The sequence below is a fragment of the Schistocerca americana genome, chromosome 3, assembly GCF_021461395.2.
Source record: "Schistocerca americana isolate TAMUIC-IGC-003095 chromosome 3, iqSchAmer2.1, whole genome shotgun sequence".
Classification (NCBI taxonomy): domain Eukaryota; kingdom Metazoa; phylum Arthropoda; class Insecta; order Orthoptera; family Acrididae; genus Schistocerca; species Schistocerca americana.
Window position 1 is genome coordinate 313,917,321 of NC_060121.1, and position 21,013 is coordinate 313,938,333.

The 21,013-nt window shown below is 42.4% G+C and overlaps 1 pseudogene; it reads left to right on the forward strand.

The window, feature by feature from the left end:
• The first annotated feature begins 2,411 nt into the window (after positions 1-2,411).
• Positions 2,412-2,529, forward strand: LOC124607689 (annotated as a pseudogene).
• Positions 2,530-21,013: the final 18,484 nt, after the last annotated feature.

Sequence of the window (21,013 nt, forward strand, 5' to 3'; positions counted from 1 at the left end):
GTAGCTGTGCAGGCCATTTTTCTCAGTTGCACGGTATTATGAGAGTACGTTTGTGCGTGACTATTTCTATTAAACTTTACGAGTCAGATAGTGTTTCCTTATTTACTGGAGCATAAAAATTATACTATTTGCATAGCTTGAAGGTTTCAGTGCTTAGTTATCACTACATACGGAAGTAATCATTGTTTCTTCCACAACACACGTCTTTCAGTCTATATTCCTTTTTGATTATTCAATTGCTGCATCTCTATTTCTCCATTCTCCAATTAAATTCAATGTATTGTGTATTATCCACGGAGTTTTAGTGATCTTTGCCTTTTTGCCTATTTGATTATCTGCTGTCCTTTGCTATTTCATTTCTATTTTAATGTATCGCTTTCCCCTAGTTCTATCAATGCCTAATGCTCCCTATAAAACTCTCAACAGTCACTGTATGTTTCACTTTATCCGGGCCCTTTTTCATTATTTTTCTTCTCCTTCCTTTCTTTCTATAAATTCTTCTGTTTTAATCTGCAGTTCGTGAAAAATAAATTATGGTCAGAACCCACATCTGCTTCCAGAAATTGTTTGTAGTTTAAAATCTGGTTATGAATTTTCTATCTTATTTTAGAATAACCTTTATGTAACTTGAAACCTACCTGTATCTCCAGGCGTCTTTCTCGTTTACAGCCCTCTTTCACTATTCTTAAACTAAGTGTGCTCTGTGCAAAATTCTAGCAATTCACCTTTCTTTCCTTCCCTCCAGCCCATATTCACATGTCATTTCGCCACCTTTTCCCTTTTTTTTTATCGCAGTCCATATACCATTACAATTAAGTTTTGGTCTTTCTTAACATGCCGAATAATTTTTTTATCTCGCCGCACATTCTTTCAATCTCTTTCTAATATGCTGAGGTATTAGGTATATATATTTCTACTGCTGTGTTTGATGTTGGTTTGTGTATCTTCATTATGCGATTCATAGAAGTTCTGCATTCCTATTTTCTTACTAATTACTTTTTTAGATCTACTCCTGCGTTACCCTGCAACTGACCAGAAATCCTGTTCATCCATATCTACATCATTACTCTGTGATTCGCAACTAAGTGCCTGCAGAGGGTTCATCGAAACACCTTCAAGCTATTTGTCTACCGTTGTATTTGTCTCTCGAACAGCGCGCGGGAAAAATGAGCACTTATATCTTTCTGTGCGAGCTCTGATTTCTCTTATTTTATCATGATGATCAGTTATCCCTATGTAGGTGGGCACCAAGAGAACATTTTCACAAAATGGTTCGCTGGCCGGTGTGGTCGTGCGGTTCTAGGCGCTTCAGTCTGGAACAGCACGACCGCTACGGTAGCAGGTTCGAATCCTGGCTCGGGCATGGACGTGTGTGATGTCCTTAGGTTAGTTAAGTTTAAGTAGTTCTAAGTTCTAGGGGACTGATGACCTCAGAAGTTAAGTCCCATAGTCCTCAGAGCCATTTGAACCATTTTTTTGTACTGGCCGCTTCCCGCTTCTCCTTATTGATGGCGACAAATAACCGATTCTGCAAAGTTATTTGATTTCGCCCACGCCGTCACTGCTCGGCGTCATAATATTAGTTGCATCAGGTTACGCGTGAAAGTATTCGTAACAATGGGCAGATAGCAACAGTCAAGAGAAATAATCATTTGTTAGGCAAAGAAAGTTCTTGTAGTTGTTAATATGTGCGACACTATTTGCAAGTAAGTCGCGTGCCCAATGTTATTAATCGCACCGCGTGAGCCATGGCGGCTTTCTCTCAGTATATCGATATCACTATTCATATGATCTTTGACTATCATGTTGCCGTTAGGGGGCCGGCGCCCTCTGGCGTGGCGAGTCCAGGCGTGATGGTCGATTTGGTGAGGAGTATGAGCTGAGGAACGAATCTGTGACGAGCTTTCCCTGGGGTCCCTTCGTGATGGCGTTAGCCGTCGGCGGGCGACAAGTATTGGGATGATGTTACCCCGTGGAAGTTACCGAGTACGGACGTGGCTTGTGCTGTGATTTATGACATGGGCGCCGTGCTGTCGGGGCAGAATTCACTGTCATTTTGGTCTATCTGCTTTCTGTTTGTTGCCTATGGATGGCCGTGTCTCCATGGTATTCGAAGGGCAATGTGATTGCAATATGTAATAGACATTTTAAACTGATCCAATGGCTGATGTCACATAATTTGTTTTATGCCTAAACCTGATGGATCCGTGAAGCTTGTGAACCTTTAGCCAGTGTCATCCACAAGAAAGCTTGTTTCGAATGTAGGGGCTGTGCGTTAGTGTATACATTACCTGTTCTTGTCCATCTCCCCTTCATTTCTCTGGTTTTTAAAGTAAATGATTGGTCACGACATTTTCAATCGGAGGCGCACTGAAATGTTTAGTGTTACAAGCTACCAGGGATGATTAATTGCCAACGGCCTTGCCGCAGTAGTAACACCGGTTTCCGTCAGATCACTGATGTTAAGCACTGTCGGGCTGGGCTAGCACTTGGATGGGTAACCATCTGGTCTGCCGAGCGCTGTTGGCAAGAGGGGTACACACAGCTCTTGTGAGGCAAACCGAGGAGCTACTTGATTGAGAAGTAGCGGCTCCGGTCTCGTAAACTGACATACGGCTGGGAGAGCGGTGTGCTGACCACATGCCCCTCCATATCCGCATCCAATGAGGCCTATGGGATGAGGATGACACGGCGGCCGGTCGTACCGTTGGGCCTTCATGGCCTGTTCGGGAGGAGTTTAGTTTAGTTTAGGGATGATTAGTTGTTCGTGTCACAAAGTGCGTCTATTTTGCTGTTTTATTGGCATATTAATAGTTTGCTTTTTTGTGTTGGTTTCTTTGAAGCTAGTACCAAAGGCCTATGTTGTCTAAGAAATTATATAGTGCGGCTGTACTGTTTAAGTGGCTCAGACAGATTTGTCTGTTCGAGGACCGATTTTTCTCCGAACTGCTATGGACTAATGTGTGTACTGATGATTTTTGTATGTCAAAAAATGGCTCTGAGCACTATGGGACTTAACATCTATGGTCATCAGTCCCCTAGAACTTAGAACTACTTAAACCTAACTAACCTAAGGACATCACACAACACCAAGTCATCACGAGGCAGAGATTTTGGATGTCATGCGAGTGTCCTTGCGGCTGCTTTAATGGTTTCGTAGACAGGAAAATTTTTCTGATATTACTATCGTATTGCTGAAATTATTATTTATAAATATTTGTAGATGGTTTCAAAAAATGGTTCAAATGGCTCTGAGCACTATGCGACTTAACTCCTGAGGTCATCAGTCGCCTAGAACTAAGAACTAATTAAACCTAACTAACCCAAGGACATCACACACATCCATGCTCGAGGCAGGACTCGAACCCGCGACCGTAGCGGTCGCTCGGCTCCAGACTGTATCGTCTGGAACCGCACGGTCACTCCGGTCGGCTGTAGATGGTTTCTTAAATCCTTTGGTTAATTCGTTAAAAGACAGTAAAGTTGTCATGGTTTTGATACGAGCTCAGATTGATTAATTCTGCCCTAGTAATATTTATTTGATGCGCGGTTCTGTCTAATTAAAATTATTTGTCCTGCAGGAAACTGACGTGAATAACCTCTTGTACTCCATTGCTGGTAAGTATTACCTAGGATCGGGCCCCACTTACTCACGCCTCGTCGTCTTGCTTACCCAGCTGTTTACGTCATTTGGAGTGCACACACGCGACAGCTGTCGCCGCTGTCTTTCGCGCTCTTTCCTCCATCCGCAGCCGCACTACTTAATGTTCCTGTTCAAGTTAGAATTATACTTGGAATAATTCTGAATCTGTATCCTTTAGCTTTTGATCTTCGCTTCAAGAAAATTTTGATGAGCATTGGAATCCCAACATGTACCTTAATGTGTTGAAACTTATTTTTGTGTTGTTGAAAAGTTGGCCACTGTGACTGAGCGGTTCTAGGCCCTCCAGTCAGGAACCGCGCTTCTGCTACGGTCGCAGGTTCGAATCCTGCCTCGGGCATGGATGTGTGTAATGTCCTTAGGTTAGTTAGTTTTAAGTAGCTCTGCCGGCCGCGGTGGTCTCGCGGTTAAGGCGCTCAGTCCGGACCCGCGCGACTGCTACGGTCGCAGGTTCGAATCCTGCCTCGGGCATGGATGTGTGTGATATCCTTAGGTTAGTTAGGTTTAATTAGTTCTATGTTCTAGGGGACTGATGACCACAGAAGTTAAGTCCCATAGTGCTCAGAGCCATTTTTTTTTTAAAGTAGCTCTAAGGCTAGGTGACTGATGATTTCGGATGTTAAGTCCCACAGGGCTTAGAGCCATTTGAACCATTTGAACCAACTATTGAAAAAACAAAAAGTGTTAAATCTTCAGTCGATGATTTTCTGGGTTTAAATTATCTTGCCTAGGTGTTGATATTTGTTTTTCATTGCTTTTGAATGTGGTTTTAGGTTTTTTAATCAGTCAAGTTCAAATTACTTTGCTCTCACCATTTTATAATTAAAGCCGTTCTGGTCTGTTCGGGTACTGTTGTTTAGATTTACGTTTGCCTTTTTACATTCTGTGCCTTATATAAGGCATGTCTTTGCCTTAAATAATATTGTTTTTTGGATTCAAATAAACAAATTTTTCCTGTAAATTATTTAAATTGGCATTGAAATGTAAGAGTTCTCATGGATTGACCTTTTAATTAATTAAAAAAAGAGGCTTAACTGGCTGTTATGCGATTGAAACCGTGTAAAATAAATTTCGTTCCACCAGTCAACGAAGTGTTTAAAATCCCCACTAGTCCAGCCTTTCCCGGTTTCCCTTCCTGGCGAATTAAGAGGCCGTAATTATCGCAATTTCAGTGCGTAATAAGCACAATGCTTTGCCCGGCATAAACATTCAGAATTTATTATAGTTACCACTGTCAAGAAAGATTCGATACAGTTTTGGTTTGTTGGGCTCTCAACTCGATGCAGTTTTCTCCCTTAAATAACATATACAGTGCTTTTATTTATCGAGTGTAGCCTATAATATTTGAAATTAAGGTTTACTGGCGTAATGGCGGCTGATGGCCGTTTACCAACAACGTTTTAACGGCAGAGCTTTGCAAACCTAGAAAAATTCTTATTATTCATTTCCATATCACAGGAGGCCTCCCCCCATGAACCATGTACCTTGCCGTTGATGGGGAGGCTTGCGTGCCTCAGCGATACAGATAGCCGTACCGTAGGTGCAACCACAACGGAGGGGTATCTGTTGAGAGGCCAGACAAACGTGTGGTTCCTGAAGAGGGGCAGCAGCCTTTTCAGTAGTTGCAAGGGCAACAGTCTGGATGATTGACTGATCTGGCCTTGTAACAATAACCAAAACGGCCTTGCTGTGCTGGTACTGCGAACGGCTGAAAGCAAGGGGAAACTACGGCCATAATTTTTCCCGAGGGCATGCAGCTTTACTGTATGATTAAATATAATAATTCCAATCCCAAAGAAAGCAGGTGTTGACAGATGTGAAAATTACCGTACAGTCAGTTTAATAAGCCACAGCTGCAAAATACTAACACGAATTCTTTACAGACGAATGGAAAAACTAGTAGAAGCCGACCTCGGGGAAGATCAGTTTGGACTCCGTAGAAATACTGGAACACGTGAGGCAAAACTGACCTTACGACTTATCTTAGAAGATTAAGGAAAGGCAAACCTACGTTTCTAGCATTTGTAGACTTAGAGAAAGCTTTTGACAATGTTGACTGGAATACTCTCTTTCAAATTCTAAAGGTGGCAGGGGTAAAATACAGGGAGCGAAAGGCTATTTACAATTGGTACAGAAACCAGATGGCAGTTATAAGAGTCGAGGGACATGAAACGGAAGCAGCGGTTGGGAAGGGAGTGAGACAGTGTTGTAGCCTCTCTCCGATGTTATTCAATCTGTATATTGAGCAAGCAGTAAAGGAAACAAAAGAAAAATTGGGAGTAGGTATTAAAATCCATGGAGAAGAAATAAAAACGTTGAGGTTCGCCGATGACATTGTAATTCTGTCAGAGACAGCAAAGGACTTGGAAGAGCAGTTGAACGGAATGGATAGCGTCTTGAAAGGACGATATAAGATGAACATCAACAAAAGCAAAACGAGGATAATGGAATGTAGTCTAATTAAGTCGGGTGATGCTGAGGGAATTAGATTAGGAAATGAGACACTTAAAGTAGTAAAGGAGTTTTGCTATTTGGGGAGCAAAATAACATGATGGTCGAAGTAGAGAGGATATGAAATGTAGACTGGCAATGGCAAGGAAAGGATTTCTGAAGGAGAGAAATTTGTTAACATCGAGTATATATTTAAGTGTCAGGAAGTCATTTCTGAAAGTATTTGTATGGAGTGTAGCCATGTATGGAAGTGAAACATGGACGATAAATAGTTTGAACAAGAAGAGAATAGAAGCTTTCGAAATGTGGTGCTACAGAAGAATGCTGAAGATTAGATGGGTAGATCACATAACTAATGAGGAAGTATAGAACAGGATTGGGGAGAAGAGAAGTTTGTGGCACAACTTGACCAGAAGAAGGAATCGGTTGGTAGGACATGTTCTGAGGCATCAAGGGATCACCAATTTAGTATTGGAGGGCAGCGTGGAGGGTAAAAATCGTAGAGGGAGACCAAGAGATGAATACACTAAGCAGATTCGGAAGGATGTAGGTTGCACTAAGTACTGGGAGATGAAGAAGCTTGCACAGGATAGAGTAGCATGGAGAGCTGCATCAAACCAGTCTCAGGACTGAAGACCACAACAACAACATCACAGCCGGCCGAAGTGGCCGTGCGGTTAAAGACGCTGCAGTCTGGAACCGCAAGACCGCTACGGTCGCAGGTTCGAATCCTGCCTCGGGCATGGATGTTTGTGATGTCCTTAGGTTAGTTAGGTTTAACTAGTTTTAAGTTCTAGGGGACTAATGACCTCAGCAGTTGAGTCCCATAGTGCTCAGAGCCATTTTTTGAACAACATCACAGGAGGGAAGTAAAGGTAAAGGAAATCATGACAACTTGAAATTAACAGTTAATATATTATTCGAACACACTTCCATGATACATACAGCTTCAACAAGACGATAATTCCATCGTTTAATGAGATACGCTAGTACAGAGATGCTCTCTCGAGCGCAGTAGCCGAGTCAGTGATCGAAGGTTAACACACAAAAGAGGTTTATAATCTCTGACATTACTTTGGACGTTCTGTGATACTACTGTCGTCACACATCCTTTTTTACCTCAACACTTTACACTGTATTTCATTCAGTGTGTATCGGATTACCAGGGGACGGTACAGTACCTTCTAGAACCTCACTGACTCTTCCTGCGCATCTCACAGCGGTCTCGCTGCATGAGGTGGCTTTTCGGGCTTTCGACAGGTGGTCACATTAGTGTGACTGCAAAGGTTAAACGCAGACTGGCAACAGCAAAAGAAGCTTTTCTCAAAAAGAGAAGTATGTTAACACCGAATATAAATTTAAGCCTTACGAAGCCTCTTCTGAAAGTTGTTGTTTGGAGTGTAGCCCTGTGCGACAGTGAAATGTTTGATTTGCATTACAGACGGGAAGAGAATATAAGTTTTTGAAATTTGATGTTACAGAAGAATATTGAAGATTGCATAGATCAGTCGCACAACTAATGAAGAGGTACTTATCGAAACGGAGAGAAAATAAATTTAAGTAGAACTTGGCTAAAAGGAGCTACTGGTTAGTAGGACACGTGCTGAGGCGTCAGGAAATGGTCCGTTCATTTTCTAATGGAGCGAAAGGCGGGGGATAAAATTCCTGTATTTAGACCGAAGACGACGACAATAATAACCATCTGGTCTGTGAAACGCAACACATAGGTTTAAACTATTCTCCCCCCCCCCCCCCCCAAATAGTTTCTCAGTAATAAGTTTCCTGTTGTAGCACTGTTCCTTGTTAATTAAAATGCTTGTTGCAAAACAGATTCTGGTGACAGCTACTGCCTATTTGCATTTGTTCGTAACAAGATCCTGTAAATGTAACTATTTGTAATGCATAATATTATTATGGAGAGTTTAGCTATTTATCCTTTCTGTATATGTGTGTTACATAACGTGTTTATATCTTTATTTTTGAAAATTTAGTTACAAAAAGTTAGATTTAAAAAAAAGGTAAGAGGGAATGCTGAAAACTATTGTCTGGAAATTCAGTGAGAGATGAAATGTATGGACAAGTCAAAATAATTCAGAGGGAATAATGTCTGTGCAAATAAATTAATGAATTGCTTATGTATGTGTGTTGACTGATCACATCGGGAATCCTAGGACGGGTCAAGGAAACGACGAGGTTTGGATGGAAGCTACCAGCCTTGAAGCGTGTTTTGAAAGAAGGTAAACCCACGAGGCGCAAGCAAGAGCATAAACTAGGGCGAGCCTGTCGGAAGAGGTGACGCCACACGGACACTGTTTACCAACGATTAGGTGAGACGGAAATGAGGAAAGATTATCGTGTCCGACCAATCCTGTAAGTAACAGCTAGGAGGTAGAAGACCCCAGGAGTACGCTGGTAGGATAACAGTTGCAGAATAGTGGTGGCGGACATGTAACACCACGAGAAGCGAACACCATTCGTCAGATGATGGCTAAGGTCTTCGTTTACGATATATAAATAAAAAAAGTTATAGGCTCCTTATGGCAGGGAGATCTAAGGTTATGGACAACATACGAAATATCCATACATATTATAAAAATGTGTGTGTGTGTGTGTGTGTGTGTGTGTGTGTGTGTGTGTGTGTGCGCGCGCGCGCTAGTGTATGTATTTGTTCCACATCTCCTCCTAAACCACTGGACCGATTTAAACCATACTTGATATATATGTCTCTTACTGACAGGCACCAACACCTGGAGGGTTTAAGAACGAGCTCCCTATAATATTACGTCATTAAAGAATGAGATGCGTGAAAAATTGTCGCGCCATGTAGAACGTTTAAATGTATTACTTCTGTGCTACTAACTGTATGCCCAATAAATTTCGCAAGAAGTATCTACATATGGAGTTAAATGCACCTACAAAGGTATGTTATGGTACCACACACAGTTCAATAGATGTGACGTCATTAACACTGGTGCATGAAAAATTGCCACATTGTGCATTACGTTTAAATTTATTACTTCTTGTCTTCTGACTTTATTCGCAATATGTTTTGTGGACATTATTCACAAATGCCGCTGAATGTAACTAGAAAATTATATCATTGTATGACACATAGATTAGGAGAAATGATGTTATAAACACTGAGATGTGTGAAAAACTGCAGCATCGTGCTTGACTTTTAAATTTATTACTTCTGTGCGACTGACTCTGTTAGCAATATATTTCGCTGACAGTATCCAAATATGCCGCTGAATGTAACTACACAAACATATCGTTGTGGGACACACAGTTCAAGAGATGTGATGCCATAAACACTGAGCTACGTGAAAAACTGCCGCATCATGCACGAAATTTTAATAATGTACTACATTTCTTTTAGTGGTATGTACTACTAAAACACTACTACAGTCGAGTCAACTTAAGGAAATTCCTGATACCTGGTAGCGCTTCTGACAGCTTTCAACTTCAAAGCGCAAACGGCTGTAGACGAGAACGATAGCCGTCAACCGAGCTACGAAGAGGCATTGCCATAGAAGCGTTTACAAAATCGCGTTGTAGACACGCGAAGCAGCAGCGACCAGCGTACAGAAACTGCCCGGGATCATGTTTCTTAATTTGGATACTGTACTTATACATCTGTACATTAAGCGTATTTCTTTCTACGACACTTTCATAATATCAAAGGTGTTGTCTCGAGTACATCCAAATGAAATTTTGTCAATACAACACTACATAGTCCAGTTTTTGTTATCGTTTCTCATAGAAAATTGGGAAAATGAATACCCGGGCAATGCTAGGTTTGTCAATCAGTTTATTAACAAAGAAAACGATTTCCGTGAATGAAACTGCAACCATTTTCACCGTAAAGTATGTTTCTTATCTAAATCGCTCAAGAAATTTTAGTTTAGTGTGAGGTGCGGCACAATCACCTTCACGTACACAATGTACAAACGTATACGCCAAGTTCTTTGTCGCTTACTTGAACTTTCTTCCAACAAGATGAACGGCATGATTTCATGTTCTCGCCCCCTGAGTAGACAATATTCCATTGGAACTACTGACAGCCTTGGGAGAGCCAGTCCTGACAAAACTCCACCATCTGGTGAGCAAGATGTATGAGCAGGCGAAATACCCTCAGACCTCAAGAAGAATATAATAAATCCAATCACAAAGAAAGCAGGTGTTGACAGATGTGAAAATTACCGAACTATCAGTTTAGTAAGACACAGCTGCAAAATACTAACGCGAATTCTTTACAGACGAATGGAAAAACTGATAGAAGCCGACTTCGGGGATGATCAGTTTCGATCCCGTAGAAATGTGGGAACACGTGAGGCAATATTGACCCTACGACTTATCTTAGAAGAAAGACTAAGGAAAGGCAAACCTACGTTTCTAGTATTTGTAGACTTAATTCTGAAGGTGGCATGGGTAAAATACAGTGAGCGAAAGGCTATTTACAATTTGTACAGAAACCAGATGGCAGTTCTAAGAGTCGAGGGGTATGAAAGGGAGGCAATGGTTGGGAAGGGAGTGAGACAGGCTTGTAGCCTATCCCCGATGTTATTCAATCTGTATATTGAGCAAGCAATAATGGAAACAAAAGAAAAATTCGGAGTAGGTATTAAAATCCATGGAGAAGAAATAAAAACTTTGAGGTTCGCCGATGACATTGTAATTCTGTCAGAGACAGCAAGGGACTTGGAAGAGCAGTTGAACGGAATGGACAGTGTCTTTAAAGGAGGGTATAAGATGAACATCAACAAAAGCAAAACGAGAATAATGGAATGTGGTCGAATTAAGTCGGGTGATGCTGAGGGAATTAGGTTAGGAAATGAGACACTTAAAGTAGTAAAGGAGTTTGCTATTTGGGGAGCAAAATAACTGATGATGGTCGAAGTAGGGAGGATATAAAATGTAGACTGGCAATGGCGAGGAAAGCGTTTCTGAAGAAGAAAAATTTGTTTGAGTATAGATTTAAATGTCAGGAAGTCGTTTCTGAAAGTATACGTATGGAGTGTAGCCATGTATGGAAGTGAAACGTGGACGATAAATAGTTTAGACAAGAAGAGAATAGAAGCTTTCGAAATGTGGTGCTACAGAAGAATGCTGAAGATTAGATGGGTAGATCACATAACTAATGGGGAGGTATTGAATAGAACTGTGGAGAAGAGGAGCTTGTAGCACAACATGATTAGAAGAAGGGATCGGTTAGTTGGACATGTTCTGAGACATCGAGGGATCACCAATTTAGTATTGGAGGGCAGCGTGGAGGGTAAAAATCGTAGAGGGAGACCAAGAGATGAATACACTATGCAGATTCAGAAGGATGTAGGCTGCAGTAGGTGCTGGGAGATGAAGAAGCTTGCACTGGATAGAGTAGCATGGAGAGCTGCATCAAACCAGTCTCAGGACGGAAGACCACAACAACAACAACCCCTGAAAATGGCTGTGTCGAAACAAGTAAGGAATAAAAATATCTCCAGCGATCCAAACACCCCTTAAAGTGACGTACTAGGTATGACGTTACATGTATCTGCATCTACATCTATACTTTGGAAACCACCGTGAAGTGCATGGCAGAGGTTGCGTTCCATTTTAGCACGTATTAGGGTTTCTTCCCATTCCATTCACATATGGAGCGGTGGAATAATGACTGATTGAATGTCTTTGTGCGTGCTGTAATTATTCTATCTTGTCCTCACGATCCTTATGTGAGCGATACCTAGTGGGTTGTAGTATATTCCTAGAGTAATCATTTAAAGCTGTTTCTTGAAACTTTGCTAGCAGATTTTCTCAGCATAGTTTACATCTATCTTCAAGAGTCTGACAGTTCGGTTTCTTCAGTATTTCTGTGATGCTCTTCCAGTACCAAACAAACCTGTGACCATTAGACTGCCCTTTTCTGTATACGTTCAACATCCCCTGTTAGTCCTATTTTGTACAGGCCCCACACACTTGAGCAACATTCTATAATCGGTCGCACGAGTGATTTGTAAGCTATCTCCTTTGTAGACTGATTGCACTTCCCCAGTATTCTACCAATAAACTGAAATCTACCACCTGCTTTATCCACAACTGCGACTATGTGATCATTCCATTTCATATCCCTAAAAAGTGTTCCATCCATGTATTTGTATGAGTTGGCCGATTCCAACAGTGATTCATTGATATTATAGTTATAGGATACTACGTTTTTCGTTTTGTGAAGTGCACAATTTTACATTTCTGAGCATTTAAAGCAAGTTCCCAGTCTCTGCACCATTTTGAAATCTTATCAAGAACCGACTGAATATTTATGCAACTTCTTTCAGACAGTACTTCATTATAGATAACTGCATCATCTGCAAAAAGTTTGTTATTGTCAGTATTTTCGGCAATATCATTAATATGCAACATGAATAGCAAGGGCCCCACCCAACTTCTCTGAGGCACACCCGGAATAATTTCTACATCTGACGATTAAGTGCCAGTAGGACAACAAGTTAATGTTGAACATGACTATGGAGAAACTGAAACGGTGGACCATGTCGTTTGCCGCTGTATTCATTTGAGATACATTGCAAATTATGAAAAAGATAAAATAGGGTGCGGATCAGTACACATCATTGTACAGGAGGAATCGTAGTGACATAATCTAAATAAAATAGCTTGCAAAGTATTCTAGAGGAGCTGAAAATTTACCTACCAGGAAATGACAGAAGGATCGTCATAGACATTACTGATATAAATAATTGTAAGCTAAGGTCGCGAGGTGAATCTGTGTTGAGATGCATATGTTGTCCTTCACTATGTCAAAGGACACCATAATGAGTGGGAGAGAGGGCACTTGCATTGGTGCAGCATCATGGAGTCATGGATGCAATCTCTGTGACAAAGGACGTGGGCCGCTGATGGCAGCATAATTCGCAAAGTAAGGCCCAATTAGGCGCGAAATGGAAACCACTGTGAAAATCCGATGGCACTTTGCACAGATGTGTGGGGCAGTGTCTTTAGTGAGCGTGTCAATCGCTTCACGTCACTCTTGTCAGTTCAGAGCGCAAAGTGGTCACGTAGAAATGCCTAAAACAACAGCGTCTGCCGCGAAGTATGTGGATCTGGTGCGAGATTTCGCCTGAAGCTATGCAACCCATATAACATAAATGTCATACGTTTCTTTCTTCAAGGTAATTTTCAGCCTCATTCTGCAGAGGCAATGAAGATGCTCCTGGTGAGTTTTCGATTTGAAGTGTTTGATCACCCACAATGCAGCCCTTAATTGACTCCCTCCGTTGTTCATTTCTGCTCACATGAGCCGCTGGCCATGAAAACAACATTTTGGCACAAACAAAGAAAGGCAGACCAGCGTAGAGAATTGCCGGAAAGCGCAGGCGGCTGCTTTCTGTGACGAGGGTACTGAGAAGTTTGTACAACGCCACGACAAGTGTCTAAGTCAGAGTAGCGACTATTTAGAGAGGTAGCTGGAACGTGTGGCTAACTGTTGCGAATAAAAACTTTTTTCAATGTGGTTTTCATCTCGCGACCGATCGGAGCTTACTTTCCGAACAGCCCTCGTATTATCTCAGTAATTAGTGAAGCAGCTGGAAAATATTATTCCTCTGACAATGGTTGCTAAATAAAATTACAGAACGATACTTACTCTAAACAATTAGGAATTATATTTTGCTTTAGTTTCTAGGGAGCTGCGCTTTATGTATATCAGTAATAAATTACTTAATAAGTACGATGAACAGTTTGTTTTCGGTCCTATCTGGTATGGATCCCATATCGTACAGTAGCTCCACAAGAGGACGGACAAGTGTAGTGTAGGCAGTATCTTTAGTAGATTTGTTGCGTCTTCCACGTATTTTCCAGGGCAATCCCAAGGCCAATCGGAGCGCGTGGCGCCTAGTTTCCGTAGATTAAAAATGGTGCATTGTCGACCTTCACAACATTAGTAATTTTGGTTCCTGCTGCCATCAGCTATCCAGGGTTAAAATTTCGTGACACAATTTTTCTCCACCTTGTATAAGGAGCGTGAAGAGCCATAGATACTGAGCGATGACCGTAAATGACACGGAGATCGCAATTACTTGTGTGGGAGAGCTTTATCAGCACTTGGCAGCGTATGAATTGAAACGTGCCACATTCTGGGTCTCCCTTTGAGCGGAGGTCGAATTGTGTATTATCGAGAATTTCGCGGTATTCAGATGTGATAGTGGACTGATACGAGTATTGGACACACTTATCGTCAAGTTTCCGCTCGACCACGTCTGACCACGACAAGGGTGGGTCGCGGTATTGTGCACCAAGCACATCTTAACCACTTCCCAACTGCGCCGCCATCTCATAAGGGAAACTCCCCATCGCACCCCCTCAAATTTAGTGGGAAGTCGGTCCATTGGATACCCCGTCAAAAACTCAACGCAGATCAAGCATGAAAATAGGAAGAAGATATACTGAACTGTGGGTAAAAGAAGAAAAATAGAAACAATGTACAGTCCGAACTTAATAGGCGAGCAACGTCAACAGCAATCGTGTCGGGGTTGTGTGATAATGGTGTTTGACTGCGACTGGAGAGACTCGGGTTCCAATCTCACACGGCCCCCTTTTTCTCCACAAAATTACGAACTTTCCGTCCGGTCATTGACGTTCTGTTCCCTGTATTCAAATGTGCGTATGTGTCGTGGCGTAATATCAGTTTGCAACAGCGACGTGTAACGAAGGGACGTCCAGATGTACGTACCTCCTATTTGTTCTACACATATACCACATGTTATGCGTACCCTTTTGGAAGTTTTGACTCTTGAATTCCTTCGTTGTAACACAGTTCACGCCCGTTTATTTGTTGTTTTCATTTCCGTGAGAGGTCTATGCGGCATCTCGCCTGGTCTCACTATTCATCACAGAATATGAGTCATGTGGTAAGAATATATTACCGTCGCAACTAAACTGACATTACGCCACGACACATACACATATCTGAATACAGCGAAGAGACACGTCAATGACTAGACGGAAAGTTCGTAATTTTTTGGGGGAGAAAAAGAAAATATGGGTCTTCCCCGTCACAGTCCAACACCATGACCACGCAACTACGATACGATTACGGTTGACGTTGCTCGATATTGCACATACTAAGTTTGGACGGTTCACTGTTTCTATTTTTCCACAGTTTAGTACACCTTCTTCCTGTTTTCATGCTTGATCCATGTTCAGTTTTTGACGGGCTGGATGGGTGAACCTGCATTGGTATGTCATCCCGCACTATTGGTCGGAGACTAACTAAAGCTAGACAAGGGATCTACCGTCCCTTGCGTAGGCTGCCGTTAACACAACAACAACGGCTGTGTTTGGAGTGGAGCAGTGAATGAGAAACATCGACTACTGATGATTGGCGTTACTTTGTATTCAGCGATAAATCACGGTTCTCCACTATCCTGGATGACCATCATGGGCGAGAATGGCGGCAACCTAGAAGAATATCGCATTCTTACAATGTTTTGAAGACGCGCAGCGCTGTTACTGCTGACCTAATGATGTGGGTAGCCGTCAGGTGTAACTACAGGTCATGGTAGGTTGTGACTGAGGGAACTCTGATGCCACAACGGTACGTCACGGACATCCTGCGTCATGTGTTACCTCTCGTGCGACAGTATCGTGGTGTCATTTTGAACAGGACAATGCTCGTAAACACATGGCACATGTCTCTACGAACAGTCAGCGTGATGTTGAGGTACTGAAGTGGTCAGCAAGACCCCCAAATCTGTCCCCAGTGGAACTCGTGTGGGACCAGCTCAAACATCAGCTCAGTCTTAGTACCAGTGTCTATATCTACATATACAAACAACTTCGCAAGTCACCATATGATGCGTGTCGGAGGGGACTTTGTAGTACTACTAGTCATTTTCTCTCCTGTTCTACTCGCAAACAGAGCGAGGGGAAAATGACTGTCTTTATGCCTCCGTATGCGCACTACTTCCTCTATCTTCGTTTTCCTTACGCGAAATGTACGATGGTGGCAGTAAAATCGTTCTGCAGTCAGATTCAAACACCGGTTCTCTAAATTTTCTCAATAGTGATCCTCGAAACTAACGTCATCTTCATTCCAGAGGTTCCCATTTGAGTCCTCGAAGCATCACTGTAACAGTAGCATTTTTTTTTTCTTTACTGAGTTTCGATTCCCCCCCAAGGGGTCGGGCTGGCAGCAGCTGGCAGCGCTCTTCAGCCTACAGAGTTTGTTTTAAAAAGATGAAGATAATAAATAATAAAAACAGGCGATAAAATCGGAGACTTAAATGGTAACATGGCGGAAAAATCGTGGAACTTAAAACATAGAACAAAGGGATGATGATGCTAATAAAATACATATGAAGCAGACAGGTAAAATAATAGACAGACAATTAAAAAACACCGGGACAGTCTGGTTTCTGTTCACAAGCGACATAAAATTCACACCTAGTGACAGCATGATTTCTGTTCGTAACACCTTGGAAAGACGAACAACACTGAACATTCACTTGAACACTGCACTAAAAAGTTGGCAAATATGACATACCACAGCCAAGGGCAGGTGGGGGGAATCTGGACAGATGATAGGAAAATAAAAGGGAGAAAGGAGAGGAAAACGAAGGGGGTGGGGGGTAAAGGAGCCGATGGAGGATAAGGACCCATAAGAGGGAGGGGGATGCTGGGCAGACGCAACAGGGAGTGGGAAAAGGCAGAGAAGGGAAACACAAAAAGGACTCGGGGGGGGGGGGGGGGAAGGGAGGCAGGGAGAGGTTAGGCGGGGAGAAAACAGGATGGAAGGTGAGAAGAGGGAGCTCAGGGAAAGGAAAGAGGAAAGGAGGGGGGCTGAGGATCAGAGTTGATAGGAGGGATAAATGGAGGGAGAGAGGGCATCATCTGGGACGGGGAGTTGATGGAAGCCACCTTGGGAAAGGAGATGAAGGTTGTAGAGATGGAGGGTACGGGGGACACAACAGTGAAGATGTGGCAGGGGGCGGGGATGGGAGAGGAGAGGAGCAACCAGGGGTGAGGGGGATCGAGGCGGCGGGAGGTGTAAGGTTGTGGATATGTTCGAGGAATAGGAGCAGATGGGGGAAAGGACACTAGCATATTGCTCGAACCAACCTGTAACAAGCCTAGCAGCCTGCCTCTGAATTGGCTCGATGTCTTCCTTCAATCTGACCTTGTGGGGATCCCAAACACTCGAGCAGTACTCTAGAATAGGTCGTACAAGTGTCCCATATTGGGTCTCCTTTACATGATGTGGTATCGATAGTTACGATGCCACAGCGTAGGTGCAAGTTCTTAAGTTGGCACTACGACAGACACCGACGACAGCGCCCTCTAGCCAGCGCTGTAGAGCTCTATGAGCTCCGCTCCGGATTCAGCCCATTTCATCAAGAGCAGACAGCCTGGAAACATCGCTTCAACCTCAGACGGTGTTGGCTTGCTATTGAGACTATGTACTACTTACGATGGGTCTAAGGCTTCGCACCTCAGTGCAAAGTTATGTATTCAGTTAATATTGTGATATAGTAAAACCATTTCTAAGAGCAGTACCGAGAGATTTTCACCTTTTCCTACTCCTCCTCACTTCCTACATTCGGCCTACCCTTCAGTTTACAGGAGCAGACGCATGTGCCACCTTCCAGGCGGGATACAAAACATATGAACCATGTTTTCGTAAAATTTTCCTAATTAACTGAAATCGACCATTCACCTTTCCTACTACAATCCTTACGGGGTCTTTTCATCATATGACTTTGCAACTTTACGCTCTGTAATTGATCGACGTCACTGTCAAGTAGCACACTACTAATGATGTATTCGAGCGTTACAGGATTGTACTCATCTGCTTTAACTTATATGTTTCTACGTTTACAACTAGCTTCCATTCATCACACTAACCAGAAATTTTGTCTAAGTCATCTTGTATGCTCCTACAGTCACTCAACGACGACACCTTCCCGTACAGCACAGCATTATCAGCAAACCACCACAGATTGAAGCTCACCTTGGCCGTCAGATCATTTAATATATAGAGAGTATAATAACGGTCCTATCACACTTCCCTGGGGCACCTACGACGATACCCTAGTCTCTGAACACTCAAAATCGAGGAAAACGTACTGGACTCCATTACATAAGAAACCTTCGAGCCACTTACATATCTGGAAACCTATCCCGTATGCTCGCAACATCATTAACAGTTCGCAGTGGCGCATCGTGTCCAACGATACCCTTGTCTCTGAACCCTCGAGTTCCACGTCAACGTACTGTGTTCTATCACTTAAAATGTCTTCGAGCCACTTAAATATCTGGAAACCTATTCCGTATGCTCATAACATCATCAACAGTTTACAGTGGGGCATCGTGTCCAACGCTTTTCAGAAAGTCATGAATATGGAATCCACCTGTTGCCTTTAATCCCTAATTTGCCTGACATCGCATAAGAAAAGGGCAAGCTGATCTTCGCATAACCGATGCTTTCTAAGACCGTGCTGATGTCTGGACGGAAACTTTTCTATCTCAAGGAAATTTATTACACGGAGGATCAAGGATATGAATAGCTGCGGGTCGGCATGCCTCAAGAGAGGGTACAACGAAAATGGCTCTGAGCACTATGGGACTTAACATCTATGGTCATCAGTCCCCAAGAACTTAGAACTACTTAAACCTAACTAACCTAAGGACATCACACAACACCCAGTCATCACGAGGCAGAGAAAATCCCTGACCCCGCCGGGAACCCGGGCGTGGGAAGCGAGAACGCTACCGCACGACCACGAGCTGCGGCCAGAGCGTACAACGGATTTATGGCACCGTTCCGAACCAAATGAATACATGCATCCAGGCCAAAGGTAGTGCAGTGTCGTACTAACAAGTGTGTACATGCTGCCAAGTTCTTTGTAAATTTCTCGCAGTTTTGTAATGAATGGAAGAACATCCCATAAGCTCTCAAACCATGAAGTTTCATTTCGCTTCCTCTACCGCTTCTTGGTGCTTCACAAATTTTACCAGACAGCCTGAGTCAGTGGTTTGGTTAAATGGACCGGCTATTCATTTATCCTGGTTGTCAAGTATAATCTGCACCCATATTAACTCACAGCAACTATCTACTTCAATTTTGCTTCAGATAAACTTCTTGTAAGAACAAGTGACATGTCAACACAAATTGATTTTATCCTGTCTCGTCTGATATCCATCAAGTTATGACATTACTGTCACATATCACCACGTTATATTGTGGGCTCTTCGCGCTCGAACGGTGCACTACCATTGTTATCTGCTGATGCTTTTGTCAGCTGAAGGCAGTCAGTGAGTCTCACTAGAAGGGGCATGCTTCCCGTGGTAAACCGGCAATTTTCGCGGAAGTAAGGCCACTGCCAGATTCGTGCTACTGTGGACAGAGCCGGCGCCCTGGACTTGGCTTTGGGCAGAGGCGCCATGCCGCCATGCCAACCACTAAATAATTGACACCAAAGAAGTTATAATATTTGTAAACAACACTGGAAGAGAAGTTACACATCTACATTGAAGCAGAAACATACAGTAAGTAACGTCTTTGACAGTGTGGTGGTAATACAATCAAAAAGTAAAAAATTGAACAGTAAATAAATGAAAATGGAGTAGACAGGAAAAAACTTTAATACAAAATAGGAACAGTATGCCTACATAAGTTTCTATTAATTAATAAAACTAATAAAATAAAATAAAATTAGTGCTTGACAAGGCTACTTCAGGAGGTATGAAACATGGACAGTGATAAACAAACCAATTAAAAGGAGAAAAAATTATCAGTGTAACTATAGAATACATAAGGAAACTAAGCAGTATCAGTAAGATAAACAGAAATAAATAAATGCACGAAAATAGAGGAGTTTGAGGGAACATACGGTAAATGCAATCTCTGAGAGTGTGGTTGTACTGCACTTTAAAAGATAAAATGGCAAAAAAATACACAAATACAAAAGTAGCAAACAGGGAAAACATTCTGATTACATTCAAAACTGTGGCTAGGTAACAATTTGCAATAAATAAATGAAACAAGTAAAACATAAACAATATTTGATGATCTACAAGAGGTATTAAACATGGGCAGTATTTCAAGTACCAGTTAAAAGAAAGCCTTAACAATTGAAACTACAGCCTATATGGAATACATAGACAGCTTCAATAAAATAAAAGAACTTAATGAATACAGGAATAGGGGAATATGTAGTAACAGACAGTGTGTGAAGTAATGAACAACAGAGATGATTGTATGAAGTTTAGAAGAGGTGAAGTGTTGAGCTGTGTCTGGTCATTTAGGATAAGATCTGGACTGTGAGTTAGATGTTTGTTCATTTCCAGGACTTCTAGCAGGCTGACTTTATGGCCTTTGTTTGCTAAGTGACGTACATGGGACACTGGCTGTCAGTTGTGACCTTCACTCAGTACATGCTCAGCAAATGCGGAGTCAGAATTCTGCAACCACCAGCTGCGTTCATGCACAGCCAGCCTAGTTGCTATGTCTCTACCTGACTTAGCGGTGTAAAACTTGTCACAATCAGAACAGGTAATCTTCTATACCCCATTGTTGGCAAACAACTGGATCTTACTTTTGCTATCAAAAATACGCAGGGCTGTCGTGTTCTTAACATAGTAGGAAATCCTGTATTTGCAGGCTGCCATGCTTTGGCTACAATCTGTGATACCTCTCCTAGAGTAGATAGAACAATAGCAAACTGGTGCTTGCCATTAGCAAAATAATTGAGTTTGTCATTTTTACATTTGCTGCAAGTACATCAAAGTTCCAGACGCCATGGCACCGGCTGACAGGCGTGAGAACGATGGTTGCTTTTGCTCCAAAATTTTGGTTAACCATTTGAATCAAGTCGTCCTGCTACCACGCTTGGCACAAAAAGCCGGACC